We start from the raw sequence: 18,652 nt of genomic DNA, 5'->3' as shown, positions 1-18,652 counted from the left end.
TTTGATTAATTTAATTAAATTTTCATCTAACGACTCTCAATTATTAACTTTACGTGAAGATAAGTATGTATACCTAAATTTTCACCATCAACTTATATTTGATAAAATTAAATACAAATTGTTATCTCTTTCTAGATTTTAAAAAATTTAAACTATTAATCAATTTTAAAATTTATGATATAGGATTTAAATTTAAAATAAATAAAATAATTTAAAAAAAATTGACTGATACTTATAAAAAAATTGATTATAAATAGTTATAAATAATAAGTTAATAAGTGGTATATATGTATGCTATCTACTTTAATTTTGTAAGTAGAAACCACGTCAAATTGATTCATCATGAAAATGACTGAAGTAACCTCCTCTACTAAGAAGACAAATTAAGCAAGGAACGTACTGTACGATTGATTGTACGTAGAATGTGGCTTTGGACCACTATATGATGCTGCAATTTGACCTTAATAACAATAATAATATCATGAATCAAGTTAGATTAGTGTAATAGTTAATTTATTAGTCCGTTTAAATAAATATTAAGGATTTAAATTTCGTCTTATATATATAACAATTTATTGGTTAGTATCAAATCTTTAAATAAAATTCCGATCCATACCGAAACTTGAGATTCAATGAGAAATAATAATAACAATATCATGATATTCTATATGTGTCATCTCACCAAAGAAAACAAAGTGTATTTTTGTGGAAGCTAATAATAATGTCAATTTTGATGTACTAAGTAGAGATATTACAAGATATGTGATAAGGTTATATATAGAAAGCAAACAAATTTTTAAATATTTTATTTACGCCTATTAATTATATCTTTGTAACAATTGCCATGAAGTTTAATTTCCTAAAATGATATCATTCACAAAATATATGATGACAAAAAAAGTTATCAAACTATATAATATATACACCAATAATATTGATCATGAAAAATGATGAATGGAAGTCTATATTATTTGATTTTAATAATGTTGACATTTGATTATATGTAAGAGTAAATTATCAAAAACGTATCTAAAAAATTTAGATGTTAACAAAAATAATTTTAGAAAACAAAAATAATAAAAATTTTAAATAACCCTAAAAATAGTAATGTGAGAAATACGGGTATATTTTAAAAAATTATTGACATTATGATAATAATGAAAATGCAAGTGTCAATTTTTGTTACATAACATAAAACAAAGTTTATAAATTGCTTGGTCCTAAGCTACAAGCTAAGAGCTAAGGCTATACAAATGGACATTTAATTAGTACAGTATAATCCGTATATGCATGGTTGGATTCAAATAATTAAAGCACGCGTGCTATAAGAATATAAGAAGAACACAAAAACAAGATTCTATACAAATTCAGATACAATAGAAATATATATATTGGTGATTAATCGGAGCCAAAGCCTAAAAGAAGATTAAATACAAATTAAATGGGGGTATAAAAACTCTTTGTTCATTATCAGCTAAGATGCTAATAACTTTTTTAGGAGGCAGGTCCCAAAAATAAAAGCCTGCATTTATATTTTTTTGAACTAGATACATCTTTTGCTCTTTCTATAAATATTCACAAAAAAAAAATTTCTAAGACTTTTTTTTATTGGTTAATGTTTCTGATCAAGATATTAGGATATTTGTTAAGATCTTTTTGACTATTAATCATGAATATAGCAACTTGGGACTTGGAAGTCACACTATATAACTAATTTTCTTATTTCCAAAGCTTATACTAGATCCAATCCTTTCAGAATGTCCCACAACTCAGCCTTATAAGCCGAACAACAACTAATGGAGAAGGAGAAGCCCCTAATCCACTTTTCGTCGCTGCCTCTGAGGAGTTTTCTGCAACTCGCCTTCATCATCGTGCCCTCCATAGCGCTATCTGTGTTTATTTGAGACTATAAACAATCTATTTTCTCAAAGAAGTTAAATATTTTTTTTGGACATGTGAAGAAGTTTTTTTAAAAAGATACCTACATAATAAGCCCATTTGCAAAAAATCTTTCTTTAGTTTGGGCCGAATTTGACCAAAACTATTGGGAGCCAAGATGTCAATAAATAAAAAACAAAAGCTTGATAAAAAAAAAAAACAAAAGCCTATATATTTCCACTTTCTAAAACAAAAGATTCTAGTAAAAAAAAATGGTATTTGTTTTTGGTCATACAACACTCAACACACACTATTAATGGTTCATTTAGATAGCGTTTGATTTGAGAGACATAAATAGTGAGACATAAACACGATGGTACATGTTTATTGTTTATTTGTTAAAATTCGAAACATAAATTTTTAGTAAACAAATATGGACATGCAAATACACAAATACACAATTTGTGTACTTAACAAGAGGTAAAACACAAATTTTTAGATATTGACATAATTTTTTTTTCAATTATGTCTTTTACAGATTTTTTTTCTTTTTCTTTATTTATGTCTATGTCTACTGTCTCTAGTGAGACTTAACCAAAGCACAATATTTTAAGAGACATGATAATGGACCACTAAACTAAAGCCTAAGCTGTAAAAGATTCTATTTTGAAAGAAAAAATATTCTACTTCTATTTTTATTAGAAATTCATTATAGCAATTTGGTCAAGTAGTGATCCCACTTAAATAAGTATTGAATTGAAGTAGTAATTACAACTAATTATTAGTTATATATGTAAAAATTCATTAGTTAACAATAAACTTTTAAATAGATTTTAAATTTATAACTAATCAATATCTTGTTGAATTAAAAAATACCATAAAAAAATTAAAAATATTAGATAATCAACACTAAAAAATATCATTATATGATTAGGATAAATTATTATTTTTATCTACAAATATTTAAAATGTTAATAAATTTATTTACAAAAAAAAATTAACTTTATACTGATTAAATATAAAAATATAAAATTCTCTTTACAAAATTATTCAAATCTTAAAAAATCATTAAAAATGTCTAAATTACTTTCTAACTTAATATAACCCCAAATGTAATCTTATTTAGGGGTGGCAAAACGGGTCGAGTTCGTCGGACCAATCTGCTAAATCCACTAAAAAAAGCGGGTCAGATTAGGATTTGGAGCCTGCCAAATTAAAAAAACCCGCCAAATTAGCGGGTTTTGGCGGGGCGGGCCAGTCCGAAGACTTTTATTTTTTTATTTTTTATTAAATAAAAGAGTGATTACTATTATAAAATTAATAATTTTATAGAAATTTTAAACATTTTTTTCATTTTTTATTTTTATTCTTCTTTTAGTTATTAACTTTATTTATTTTATTTTACAATTTCGTATATATACTCAAATTATGTAACTTATTTTTTAAAATAAAGATGATTCTATTGACAAATATTATTTTAAACAATTTTATTAAAGTTAAAAATTAAAAAAAATAAAAAATTATATTATAATTTGACTATTTTTTATTTGTATTTGATTTTTTAATTATTATTTTTTAGTTAATTGTAATAAATTTTATTTTTCAAAAAAAAAAGTCAAGCGGGCTAGCTCGCCAACTCGCCAATCCGCCATAAAGCGGGACGGGTTAGCATTTTGAACCCATTTTAGTTAGTAGAGTGGGTCGATTAGCCCCGTTTATAAGACGGGACGGGACGGGACGGGACGAAATGGACCGGTCCACCGCGATCAGAACAAAGTATATCTATATATTGTTAAATCCTAATTAGTAAAAGCTTTGAAAATCATAATAGGTAACTATTATGGTTTAATTTGCTACAACTTTTTATATATATTATTAGTTTGTGCAGGTATATCCAATTGATAATAAAGCATCATATGGTACATTAGTACATTACGAAAACAAAAGACATGCTATTTAAACAAAGATAATTTGGCTTCTTAAAGAATATAAAATAAATAACGGTTCTATCATTTTAATTCAAGTTATTTAGCTAGCTAGCCCCTTGAGTGATAAGGGGGTGAAACGAGGAATACTATGAATAAGAATAGAATATGATAAAATATTAAAATAAAATATAAAAAATATAAAAATTAATATTATTATATTTTATTTGATAATAAATTAAAATAAATTATAAAAGTTTAATTTATTTTTATTTTTTTATTCAAAAAATTAAAAAATATTATAATAAAAAATATAATTATAAAAAATTAATAAGAATAAAAAAATAAAAATATGTTATATTTTTTATTAATATCTCAATATTATTTCTGTCAGAATAAATACAAAATACACTAATTTAGTATTTTTAGATATAATATTTTTATTTATATCTCATTTATCAAATATTATTTAGTAACTTTGTATTTCTATATCTCAATATTTTGTGTTTGTAAACATTACTTTCATTTATTTTCATATTCCAAACTTTGAATTAATTAGGTTTATTCATGTATGTTTAGTGAGTATAAGATGTAGTCTATTATTCATATCATTCACCATCTTCGTTGTCTAGCTAGCGGAATTATAAAATAGATTTTTATTTAGTTTATTTAGTTCTTGCTTTTATTTTCAATTTGTTTCATTTTATTGTGTCAAGCTTTTTTGTTAAAAAAAATAATATTACACGTCCAAGTCTTTTTATGAACAAATCCAATTAAATTAAATAATAAAACTTAAAATAATATTAGTTATAACTAATTTTTGTTATATTAAACTAATTTAATTAAACTTGATTAACAAAAAAATTTAGATGTGTAGTATTATTTTAAAAAAAAAAAGATTCCCGTTTTGTATGTGCATCATATATATGCTTGCATCTTATAAACAGTTAAACACAATCATTGTAGGAGTGCATTAAAATCAGTTATCATTATAAAATATATATTAAAATATAAAATATATATTAAAAATAAATTAAATTATATATATTTATATATAAATATATAATAATTAATTTTAGTATGTAAATAATATTTTGGTGTTTTTTATGGTACCTATCATCTTATTGTACCTATGGTGACTACAAAAAAGTTTACCAATTAGTTGTGGACATTTGGTAACTGAAAGCGTATCACTAAAAGTGTTGCTTAAAGAGAAAGTGTTACCCTTAATCGTTAACTTGGCTCTGATACCAAAATTTTAATTTTGATTTTTCTTTTAATTTCTTTTTCGAAATTTCTATTTGTATAGGTGCTTTATAAAAAGTATTGACCATAATTTTTCAATCTTGTTTCAGTTTATAATATTCTTTTTTGCATGGATTATTGTATATAAAATCTTTTATCTGTTTTTCTTTTTCTTTAATATAATTTCTCAAATCCTCAATAACTTCTTTTATTTCTTCACTTTCTCCTGTTTCTAAATATCTGTTTAGTTTTTCAATTTCATTCTCCATTTTTTTTTAACAGCTTTAATTCTTTTAAATCATAATATGGTGTTCCAGGTATTTATAAATTTTTTAAGTTTAGCTCCAGCTTGTTTATATTTGTTCTTATTTCTATCCTTTTTATTATAAGGTCATTAATTTCGAATTGAAGATTATTTAATTCTCTTTTATATTCCTTTATTTTACTTTTTAATTTTTTCGCCCTTTTTCTTTTTATTTTATTTTCTGGTCTTTCAATCTTTGTATACTTCATCAGTTATCTTAGAATTTCTACAAATTCTATCATCGATTCATCATTATTTTCTAGAGATTCTATTAATTTTTCTAACACTTCAACTTCTCCTTTCAATTTGTCATAGATTATTTTTAGAGTTTCAAATGCTCTTTGATTTATTTCAGAAAACTGTAAATAATTCAACCGATTTTTTCTTTCAAAGAGCTCTTGTTTCTTGTCTTGATAGGTTACATATATTTTCTCTTTATTTATTGTCATAACTTAGTGTTTAGGGTTTCATTTAATTTTTCGACCTTTTTTGTTAATTCTTTTATTTCAGAATTTTCTTCTTTAATCTTTAACTTAGATAAACTTAAAGGGCTATTAATTTTGGATTCTCTTATTTGAAAATTCGATGAAACTAATTTTCCTGATGGTTCTTTTAGTAAAAGAACTGGGTTTTCAATAGCTTTATATTTTGGTATTTCTGTTTTTACAATTTTCTGAAATAATTCATCGACATAAATTCTTTCTCTGTTTTTAAATATTATACTATGATGGCTATTTGTTAAAGCATAATTTATTGCATATATAATTGAAAATGGTTCATCGTCTTGTTCCATTAGATTCTTTCTGTGAAATTTATAAGCCAAACTTATAGATCTTCCAAGATTTTCAGTTGATAAAGGTATAGCATATCCAAGATGGGCATTGAATTTAACATTTACGTTTGCCAAGTTTCCATGAACAATTCCAATTATTTGATCTATTGGGTCATCAGTAATTCTTTTGTCACAGATTGCTAAGCTTATTGGTGAATTAATTCCTTTCATGTATGTAGATTTGATTAAGACTTGTATAGTACTAATATGAATCCATCCAATTTTAGATCTTTTTTGTTGATCCTTAATTTTCTCAATCTGTTTACTCAATTCTTCATCATTTATCAGAGCTATTTCAAGTTCTCCATTAGCAGATTTTATCTTTATAGGGGCTTCAAGTTGAATTTTTCCATAGTATATTATATTTTTTCTATTAAAAACTTCTTTTAAAAGATTTTGTTTATTAAAATTTTCATTTGATTTGAGATTTAATTCTGTTTTTAGAACAGCTTGTTTTTCATTATCTAATAAGGCAGATAGTCTATAATAATCAGATTCTTCCGTTAATTCTAGACTTTCTAAATAATTCATAACTATGAGATTAAGATAAAGGCGTACCTTTCTGGAGAAAAACTTCCTTTATTTAGAATATTTTACATAAGATGTTTTTATCTCCAGAGGGGAGATTGTAGATACTAACTCCAGAGGGGAGTTTAGAATTGGTTTTTCCTAAGGGAATTCTTCTTCAAACTATAGAATCGCCTCGGCCGCTTCCTCCTTACTCTCCTAGCATATGAGTACTCTTAGCCTCCTGCTTTCTATTGTTTGATGCCTTCTACAATTGCCTAAGCAACCTATTTATAATGGTTGGGTCTGATGGACAATTCCCATCCTTACCCTTCTTATGACGTCATTGCTTACGTCATTGTTTATTATCTTGCACCAGCTACATTGTTGGTGCTCTATGACCTAAGCGCTTACGTCACTATGCAATAATATTGAGAGATGCTTCAGATGTGCTGTCCTCCTCTTTCATCATGTGACCTTCAGATGCGTTGTCTTCTTCCTTTATCATGTGGGTTGATTCCGTTTTATTATTGCTTTCTTCAGATAACTCTGAGACACATAGCTGGCACTTGTGGTCTTCTCTGTCTTTTATCAAATAGCAGAGATTCCTCTTTATCCCTTCGGGGAGCTTTTCTAAGAGTCCAGATAAGTTGTAGAATGCTGATTCAAATTCCACTAAGAGTCTCATCTCTCTTTCTTCAATTTCATTCCTTTTACTGGACACAAGCAAAGTATTTCTGCTTTTATAATTGATTCTTGTGTGAGATTCCCTTGTTATCTTTTGAGTTCTTTCGAAGACCCTTGCTAGTGTGCTGGCTAGTCTTCCTTCATGACTGTAGATTGTTAAATCTTGAACTTGATCAATTGGTTGAAAATTTCCTGGGAAGACGGACATGAAGATCACTTGATGTGCTGGAACCAAGCATTCTTCTTCTTCATTAAAAATAGGTTGACTATTCGTAAATTTTAGGGATATATCCCTTGGATTTACGTTGTCAATCATATTTTTAAATCTTTTTACTGCATCAATAAATCCCGTAGGAAACTCACTAATAATTTCCAAATCATTAAAAATTAAGATTGTATCAATTAATCCATACTGGAAAAACTGATAGGTATCAGATGGGGAAGCTTCTGGAAATATAACCAGCTTTGTTAGCTGTTCTTTGGCAATAGGATAATATCTCAAGATCGCCCTCTTTTCTGCAGTCCAATTCAAGACTATGTTAAGGGTTTCTCTGAGATTTGATCTACAAACCCTTTTCTTTTCTTTGATTTCAGCCCTTGTAGGAATGTTTCTTATTATCCCTGTTCTCTGGGTTTGAATTGGAGCTTTATCTGCTCTTTTTAGGGTTTGCTCTGGATGAAGAGCTTCATATTCTCTAAACGATTCCTTTGCCTCTTCCAGTGTTAAAAACCCTCCTTTATGAATTATCCTTGATTGCTGTGTAAATGGTGCTGCTTTTTCCCAGGCATCATATACTCCTTTCATGGGGCCATTATAAATTACATAATATTTTTATCTTGGGTGGATTTTTTGATAATTTCAGCAATTGTTGTATTTTCTAGAATTTTTTCCTCACCTGATTTGTCCACCACGCTTAGCTGGCTGAACTCTGATGGTTTTGGTTGTTGTGTTGATTTCATTGCTTCGATGGCCTTCTTGAGAGATTGGATTTGTGTCCTTATTTGCTGACAATGCTTGCATTTTTCGAGTTCTTTTTCGTATTTTTGAATTTCTTGATTTAATGTGTTGTAGACGAACTCCATTCTCTTGTTAATGTATCTGCAATAACATTTTTGTCACCCTTAATATATTCAATTTTTATTGGATATTGTAACAAAAATAATTGCCATCTTACCAATCGTCCATGATTATAATCAACTTTCAAATTATATCGTATGAAACCTGTTAAATAACTTGAATCTGTCCTTAATGTAAATTCTTTGGGTAGTAAATCAATTTTCCATTTCTTAAGAGATTTAATTGCTGCTAGAGTTTTTCTTTCATGAGTAGTATATCTCTGTTCTGTTGGAGTAAAAGTCCCTGAAATATACTTGCAAAGTAATTCCTTTGGGGGATATTTAGAATCTAGTGATTCTTTTTCTTGTTCCAAACTTTTTATAGCTTTCTTAGCTTTTAGACATCCTGACCAAGTTATGTCTGAAGCATCTGTTTCTACTATTAAGTAGTCATTTTCTTCTGGAATATAAAGTTCTGGAAGTTTTTCACATAATTCTTTAATTCTTTGAATTTGTATGCTATCTTTTTCATCCCATTTCCATACTTTTTTAGTACTTATTTTTGGAAATAAGCTTTTAGTGTATTCTGTTATATTCTTTAAAAATCCCTGATCAGAAATATAATTTATACACCCTAAAAATCTTTGTAATTGTTTTCTATCTTCTATTTTATTAGGAAATAAATTTACCTTTTCTAGAACATTTGGTTGAAGTTTTAGCTTTCCTTGAGTAGATAGAATTAATTCAAGGAACTCTATTTCTTGTTTTGCTATTCTTGCTTTCTTTTTACTAAGAACTAATCCTTTTTCCTTGCATCTTTCTAAAACTATTAATAATTTTTGAAGATGATCTTCTTTATCCTGTTTTGTAAAAATTAGTATATCATCAATGTATACTAAAACAAATTCATTTAACTCTTTTAGATTTTCTTCCATAAATCTTTGATAAATACCTGGGGCTTGCTTTAATCCGAATGGTAATACATTCCATTCATAAAGCAACACACTTGTTGATTCCTTTGTTGGGCAAGTAAAAGCAGTTAATTTCTTTGTTTCTTCGTCTAAACGAAGTTGCCAATATCCTGATTTTGCATCAAGAGATGAAAACCAAGTTGCTCCTTTGATTTTTTCTAAAATAGAATCTTTTTTCGGAAGTTTATGAGCATCACCAATAGTTGCTTCATTTATTTTCTTATAGTTTATTACCATTCTTCGTTTTCCCCTTTTAATTTCATTATTGTTTTCAACGTAAAAAGCTGGAGCCGCATGAGGACTTTTACTTAATCTTATAATTCTTTTTTCCAAAAGGTCTTTACACTCTAATGAGAACTCTTCTCTATCTTTCGCGGAATAAGGAATTTTATTTGGGACATTTATCTCTTTTGTGGGATCTTTTAATTTAATGCTTACTAATTCGTTATTTGTATTTTTAATATCTAAAGGATTTTCAGCACAAATTTCATCCAAGAGTTCTTCTATCTTTATTTCAAGATTATTTTTTGGAATATTTATCTGAAAGTATAGATTTAAATAACATGTTTCTAATATAGAAAATATTTTAAACTTTAAGATCTTATCTATAGTAGTAGTTGGTATTTTTATACGTTTTGATTTTTGATTTATTAAAGAATCGTGTGGAGCTTTTAAAACTATATATGTTAACTCTTGAATGAATGGATGATATAGCTTTAAAAAGTTATTTCCTATGATAAAATCCATTCCAGAATCTTACATATATATAGATGGAACAATGAACCTATAATTTTGAATAAAAATTTCAACCATCTCTGCTTTTTGGTCAATTTTATGTATTGATTTGTCAGCTATTCTAACTTTTAATGGTTTCTTTAATTTTTTCCAATCAAGTTTTATACTTGAACTAGCAAAGCATTGTGTTGCCCCAGAATCTATGAAAGCATTTATAAACTTTTCTGTTATTTTTATAGTAATAAATGTAGCATTATTACTCAGTCTCTGAGTCTGTTTCCGAGACATATTCAAAAATATAGTCTAAGTTATCATCAGATTCTTCTAATGGTTCCATGAAACAAGACTTAGCAATTTCTATTTGTTTAGTAAGATCCTTTTTATCCTTCTTTTTCGGGCATTCATTTGCGTAGTGTCCTTCTTCTTGGCAATACCAACATTTACAATTTTCTTTTTTATTCGGGCAATAGTTATTTCTTTGTCTTTTGTTTTTATTGTTATTTTCTTTTCTAAAATATCTCTTTTTTCTCCAGTTTGGATAGTATTTTCTTCTTCTAAATTGATATTTTCTTTTTCTTTGAAGATTTTTATTAAGACCATATTTTTGAGGTATCTCCTCGTTATCCTGACAGCAAATTCTGATTATATTTGCAAATCTTTTTTGAGTTGCTTCTTGCATACAACGTTCTTTTATTTCCTCTCTTATAGCAGAGGTTGCTCCACCAAAATTATTTTCAATTGTTCCTCTATTTATTTCTCTTATAAATCTTCCCATTATAAATTCATTAGCAGGATATGGAAGTTTTGTTATGTACATACTAAGATAATGATTTTTATCTTTTTCTTTTAATTTGTAATAATGTATTCTATATTCACATATATAGGACTCCACATTACATAAATCATATATCTGAATATTAGCTAAATGGTTTTTTTGCTTCTTGATATTCTTTATTATAGACTTCTTGTCTATGATCTATAATATTTTTTCCAAAAAATTCTTTATATAGAATCATCATTATATATAATATCTTATCATAAGCTGTTGTTTTTGTTTCTAATTCTTCTATTATTTGGTTTTCTATTGATGTCATATAATCTCTTATAGTTCCTTTAGTATGAAACCCTATGTAATTTCAAATGTCCCTTCCAGACAATTCACCAAGTTTTGGATTAGTAAAGGCTTCTAATAAGAAGGAATTCAACCAGTTTTCGAAAATCTCTTTTTCGTTCTTTTTGCAGTCTAAATCGAGCATTCTTTCTCCTTCCATTTCCTGGATTTTAGGAACGTATTTTGATGGTATTTTTGCATATTTTGAATCTTTATTTATAAACCCTTTTTTAAAGGCATAATTATCAAAACCTGTTTCCCATTTAAATTGAGATTGATTATCCTTAGATGTTCCAGCTTCATTCTTTACTTGTATTGGAATAGCTGGTTCTTCGTCACTTGAATAATCTAGAATGTGTTCTTCATTTTCTATATTTTCAGAATTTACTAATTCTTCATCTATTTGAAAACCATGTTCCATAATATTATTTTCTTGAGCCATTTTTAATTGTTTAAAAAGCATTGTAACTTCTTCTAATTTTTCTTCAATATTCATAATTTTAGTGGTGGTTTTACTTTTAAATCTGTTATGTTAATTATGTTTTGAAATTTTTCTTCCTTGGGATTTTCTTTTTCCTTATTTCTTTGAAATTTTATGGATGTTAATATTTCTTCAAGCATATCTACTATAGAATTTAATTGTGGGTTAAAAGTATGATATAGATGTGGGGAATCATTTCCATGGTAACATTTTTTAGAAATTCCGTGTGAAAAATAAGTTTTTTCAGGTTTTTGAAGTCCTTCAATAAAACTTATAGTAAAATAAAGATTTTGAGAAAAATCATTTTGTATTGATTTTAAAAATTCGGTGTCATTACAGTTGACATTAGTTAAAATCATTAATTTTTGATCTATTAATTTTGATAACTTAATTATTTCTTCTCTTAAATCTTCTAATTTACTTTTTTCCATTAGGTAACGCTTTTCTTTGTGAAAGGTTACACTTTTAAGTTAAAAGTGTAACCTTAACCACCACTAATTACTATAGATATAGCCACCAGAGACTTGGCTTAATATTTTTGTTATAAATATAACTGCATCTAGCGATTCTTCTTTCATAAATGGAAACATGTAGATGACCTGACAAGTAATATATATAATGTTGATATTCTATTACTTATGTCTTCCAGAATTAAGTGAAGAGGAGGCAGAAGATGTTATTTTCAAAGAAGTTATTTACTGTCTTCGAATAATGTTTTAGTATTTTTGTTTGTACTAGGCTCTCATCAAATAAACATGTCTAAGTTGAATTCAGAAATTTCGTATGATATGCCTAAAGTACCATCATTGGAGAATTAGTTATCATGTGTTTTATTTTCTCTGTAGTTTCCTTTTATTCAAGACACATTATTTTATTTGAAAAACCATTCAATCACAGTCTAGAATAGAAAGAATAAACTAATTTGAGTTGATTTAGTAGCACTATAAAAAAATCATTCATTTAAGTATATTTGAAAAGTGTAGATAAAAATTAAAAAAATGATGTCTTAAACTAAAGCTAAGTTTTTTAAACTACAGAGACGTTTTAGTGGGAATGTCTATTCTGCCGTTGTCTATTCTCAAAAATTATGCTTTTCTGCACCAAAGACCGGCATTTAGGAATAGGGTACGCTTTTCAAGTGATGCTATCTAGAACTAAAGACTATGCTTTTCAACTTTCATTTTTATCAAAATAGACTACGCTTTGCAGTGCTACTGCATCACCTGTAAAGCGTAGCCACGTTGTGTACCATGGCTACCGCTTATAAGTGTAACCTTAGGCCCTTCAATTTTTTTTTTGTATACCATAACTACTATATATAACTACTAATAATGTAAATGAGTGCAAAAAAATATGGAATAAGGAACAGAAGAACATACCACATCTATGTTCGGAAAATGAGTTGCTCCATGAGTGCTATTCGCATCAATTGGAGAGTGTTGAGCGTCTTGTAATAAAGCTTCAAGTTCTTCTGACCTCATTTCAGGTTCAGATCGCTGCAATATTAATTTGACCATATTCCACAATTCATGAATCTCTTCCTCTTGTTTTTGCTGTTTGGCCTCCATGTCTCTAAGTTTATCCTTCAAAGTTGTCACTTCCTCCTTGTGCTGATTTTTTATTTCAGAAATTTCAGCATGTTTTTTAAATCACTTTTTGTAACAGATCTTCCATACCACCTTACCCGACCTGGTTGTTCTTTCCTTAATAAGGCCTCAAATACTTCCTCTTCTGTTTCATAAGCAGCTTGGTGGTTTTGGAAGTCTTCCTGCTTAGAAGAAACATTTAAAATTGAATTAGTTACCATATCCTAAATTTGAAATGTAATTATTAATGATTCAATGAACTCTTACAATAGCATTCTGTGTTTCCTGATTCAATGTAAAAAATTTCTTGCAACCCGAGTATAACTCTTGACTTGTCCCATCTATTAAATTGTAACTTTTTAGCCTCTTCATTTTGACCTACAGTAACACCCTCACAGTGAGGCACATCTCCAAATGCATCATTAAGTAGCTCTTCGATGTCATCGCGTGCACCTTCTTCATCATCCGTGTCATCATCAACCATCATCGGGATTATCTATTTCCCGTGATTAATCCATGTTCTATATCCCTTAACAAATTCGTCAACTACTAAATGGTCAAATACCACATTTCTTCTATACCACTCAATATTACAACATCTCTTACAATGACATTTAATTTGTTGTCCGTCCAGTTCTCCCTCAGAGTATGCAAAGTCTAAGAAACTAATAACACTATTGATATACTCTTCACTATACCTCGGTAGATCCATCCAATCCTTTGGCATATCACAAAACCTAATCGATAATTATTAAATTTTTTAAGAGGAAAATTTATAAAGGGTCGCAAAGTGAAGATAACAAGAATAGAGGAGGAAGGGTGTTGTGAAATATAAAGGGAATGGATAGCTTTGTAGTTAGGTTGGAAAATAGTTCCTAATCTTAGAAATAATTCTCTAGAAACCCATTGAAGTAAAACAAATAAAGGAAAACAAAAAATTTATAATACAAATATAATAAATTAAATTACATCTTCAAAACTAACAAAACAATTAAGATGGGAGCTACACATGAATTAATAGTATAATCATAAAGCGAAAAGGATAAAAAGTATACATTATACATTGCCATGAAATGATCAACGTTTTGATAAAATCTACTTGAAACACCTTAACCAAAAACTTTGGCCTTCAATTTCGGTCAATGCAAAAAACAAAGTCAACTTTCTAATAATATAAGTCAATTTTCATATAATAATTCTCAATAAAATTCATTGCCAACCATTCATAATAAACTCAAACACAAATTATAATAGTATTTGCGCAATCCTGCCGTTGCTATATAAAATTTTAGGAGTGTTGCACAAATTATATTTTTTATTTTAAAAAACTAATTTTATTATCAGATTTAATTAAGTAAAAGCATTTTGCAAGTGAATAGTAAGTTAAAAATTAAAATTATTACTAGAAACGGGAAAGTAAATGGATGAATGTGTAAAATGAGAATATTGATGAACCTTTTGACTCTCTTGGGATCAGTAATTCGGTCATTGGAAGAAACCTAATTTACAAACCAGATTTTTTAGCACTGCGCATTTTTTATCCAAACCAATTCCCTTGGGTACACATACATGAATGTTTCACTCTAAGCTCAAACAACACTGACACAAAGTGATTGGCCAAGAATCATATAAACAATACTGACACATTTCATCAAACATCTGGTGAACAAAACCATTCTCAACAGTTAGCACAGCACTGCTACCAACTCAAACAACTAAACCAAATAAGCTAATAGAAGCAAAATAGCTGTAAAAATTACAGACAAACAAAAATTGTTATTGCCATATGCAACCATTTAACCACAAATTTAGCACAATCATCATTTAGCAAGAATTAAATTGATATAATCAAACAGAATTGGGACCTAGCAGCAGCAGCAGCAATTAAACCATTCAAGAGATAAGGGAAAAACAACAAAATGGGGCAGAAAAAAAAACAAAAGACAACCTAGAAGATGGTGGAAATTAGGGCAGAACCGGATAGCACAGGGCAGAAGAGCAGCAGGCAGAATCAAAGAAGGCAAAAGGTGGAGTCGTGGTCCTCGTGGTGTAAGTTAAGGGAGTTCAAGGGCCAGGTGAAGATGGAGTTCGCGGCGATGGAGTTCGCGGCTCAGAGGCTGCAAAACAGAGGAGCAGCGGCGAAGATAGCAGACGCTGGTGGTGCTGGATGAGCATCGAGAAGCAGATAGAAGATGATGGTAGAGGCTGGGTGGGTGAGGCGGTGAGCACTGACTTCTTGTGATGTTTCTATAATCAGATGACTGAAAGAAGTAAAAATAAAAATAAACAAATAAGTTCTTCATATATTTCAAGTAATCAATGGAGCAATCTTGCTCTAAAAACAAATAATAAACATCTACAAATAAGGGAAGACAAAGAATGGAGACGATAAAATGCAGTATTGAGGCAAGAGCAATTGTTTTCGCTGCCAGCATAACATAATAAAAGCACCAATACTCATTGAACAGACAAGAAAATATTGAGATAATGGGTCTAAAAAAGGGAAGGAGGAAGAAGGAAATTGAGTATATGTATATATTGACAATTTATTGATATCAATATGATATGATGTGTTCTACGTGTGATATTGTGATATAAAAGAGACAGCACTAATCGCCATGTACAATAACAATAGAGTATTAATCTTAATTAATAAGGAAATAAATCATAGATAGACAGAGATAAGAAAACCAATCCTAAAATACACTTCTTAAAATATTTTCCTCATTCCTACCAGATGCCAGAATAAGAAGATGAAGCATATGCTATAGTCACTTGACAATGCTATCCAAGCCCACATCATGGTACCAAGGAATTCCGAATGAAATAATTACATTACATTTAGCTTGAAAAAACATCTTGAAAGATATCAAAAGAATAACTGAAGAAAAAATAAAAATGGACTGATAAACAACAGTCATGGTAACAACCTGCTCCTATACACTCGAAATTTCTGTAGGTTATGGCAGCCACCAAATTTTGCTCCTGAAAAGGAAACACAATTATATCCATTGGCAGGTCTCCATAGGAACAGTTTGCCAAGTTTTTAAAAATCATAGGGACGCATCAAAGAACTTATTATTGCTTCATCAAAGGACATATGCTCGGGATCTTAGATTTAACAATTTATTCTATCTTATCTTTACTTAATTTGAATTAATAACTTTAAACTTAACTACTTAAGGCATGCACTGCTCAATCATTTTTTCCATGAAATGGAATTTTGTAACTCATCAATATGTTCATATATTTCTCTGTAAATAAGGCCCCATGTTAGGCATTCACTTTGGTTTCATTCAAAATTTTAGTTGAACCTCCACCACTGCATAGTCAATAAAATTATCACGGAATAACAAAACTCCAATAGAAAAGAGAAATAAAGCTGGCAGAAACATACCAAGATAAAGTTTTATTGGATGTTGAAAAGATAATTCACGAGCATACCCAAGTTTCTCTTGAGGATGCCACGAACTACACTTGAAGCCTGAAAGGGGAGGGGAAAAAAATGAAAAATCATCATCGACATGCTTAGGTATTAAGGCTGCATTTGGATTCAGTCTTACAAACAAAAATACAGAGAAAATAGACATATAACTTTGTTTGGTTATGGAAACAAGGACAGGGACAGGAACACAAAATTTATCCTCCAAGACAGAAAATTCTTGTATTTTTTTGTACTTCCTAAAAGTGAGACTAGGAAATATTCTCTTCTTTCTCTGTCTCTCCATCTCTATCGAGAAAAAATCTAAACAGTGTCTAAGCGTGCCATCAAAATCCAATCCTCAGTTTCAAATTATTGAAGTTAGTTCTTACTTTCAAAGTTAGTTCCTATTTTACTATAACCATCATATTTTACTACAAATTAATCTTTAATTTATCAGATTAAAAAATATCATAAAAAAAACATAAAAAAGACGATCTGGTGCACAATTTAGTGTTAACATAGGTTAGAAAAAGAGCTGCACCCAACACTCCTAAATATGCGTAATTTTTTATGACCTCCTGTTTATGTTACAGTTGAATCTGCAGAATTTTGGAAATAGTACATGCACACATGACTGAGAGAAAGGAAATACTAGTGTCAAGTCTTTACATACTAGGTGTTCTCAACTTCTCATAGTTTGGGATATTGCTTTTGCTTGGATACACAACAAGGCTTAACATACATAAACATATTATTGTGAAAAGGATAAATTAAAAAAATACACCATAACTATTTTGACCATAGCTATAAGAATTGAATTGAAAATCGAACCAATTAAGTTATTAATTTATTAGTTTATTAATTTAACCAATAAATTATTAGTTTAGTTGAAAGATTCGATCTTATATAAATAAAAAATAGTTAAACATCTAAAATTTAAATTTAAATTACATATTTTTATTAATATTTAAAAATAATTAAGTTTCAACAAATTATAATCAACAGATTATAATTTAGTTATTATTAAATAAGTATATAAAATTTTAATATTTTTTATGATAAATATTTTTTAATTTTATTTTTATATTAAAGTATTTTTATATTTATTATATTGTTATATATTATATGTATTTATTAAAAAATAATATTAATAAATATTGTATAATCATAAAAAATAATTATATTGTAATTAATAAAAATATTTGATATTTTTTATTTATACATATTTAATAATATTTATATTAATAATTATGAATAATAAAAATATATAATTAATTTAAATATAAGTGAATATAAAATTAAAATAATATCTAAAAAATAGATAAATCACACAAACAAACTAAATAGAGATTAATATTACACCAATATCCTAAAATGAAATAAATTACATTCATATTTTAAAATAACTCTATTTATATGTGTTGCAGAAGTAGTAAATCGAATCATATAATTGAATTTGAATTTGGACATGCATGTAATATTAATCCATTATTCATTTAGGACAATTGTGTAATATTGAACTGCATTTATTTTATCTGTTAGAATATAATTATAATCAATTAGTATTATTTAGTATATCTGAATATTTATTATAGTATATTATGTTTTTATTATTATGATTCTCTTAGCACTTATAAATATTCTTTTATATTGTATCATTTCAGACAATTGGAATACATTCAATAATACACAAAATATTTTTTCTAGTTTAGTGTCTTGTTTCTAACATGGTATCAGAGTCATGGTATCCTCTTTTAAGAGGATAGGTTGTTTTCATTGCGGTAAAATCACTGTAGTTTTTGCACTATTTTTTCTATGCCATTTTTCCTGATCTTTTGTCACTCATTTGATGCTTTTTCACCTCACCAATTAGCTAATTCCCTTTATCTTGTATTTTTTCGAGTCGAATA

The 18,652-nt window shown here is 27.9% G+C and overlaps 1 long non-coding RNA gene across 1 annotated transcript; it reads right to left on the bottom strand.

The window, feature by feature from the left end:
* Positions 1-1,511: 1,511 nt before the first annotated feature.
* LOC140174913 (uncharacterized) lies at positions 1,512-15,770 on the bottom strand. Its single transcript, XR_011865058.1, has 3 exons — positions 15,267-15,770; positions 13,112-13,500; positions 1,512-1,890 (listed from the first exon to the last, which is right to left on the bottom strand). It is a non-coding gene; the product is annotated as an uncharacterized lncRNA (long non-coding RNA).
* Positions 15,771-18,652: the final 2,882 nt, after the last annotated feature.

This window comes from Arachis hypogaea, chromosome 8, assembly GCF_003086295.3.
Source record: "Arachis hypogaea cultivar Tifrunner chromosome 8, arahy.Tifrunner.gnm2.J5K5, whole genome shotgun sequence".
In the NCBI taxonomy this organism is placed as follows: domain Eukaryota; kingdom Viridiplantae; phylum Streptophyta; class Magnoliopsida; order Fabales; family Fabaceae; genus Arachis; species Arachis hypogaea.
This window is presented reverse-complemented; position numbering and strand designations above follow the sequence as displayed.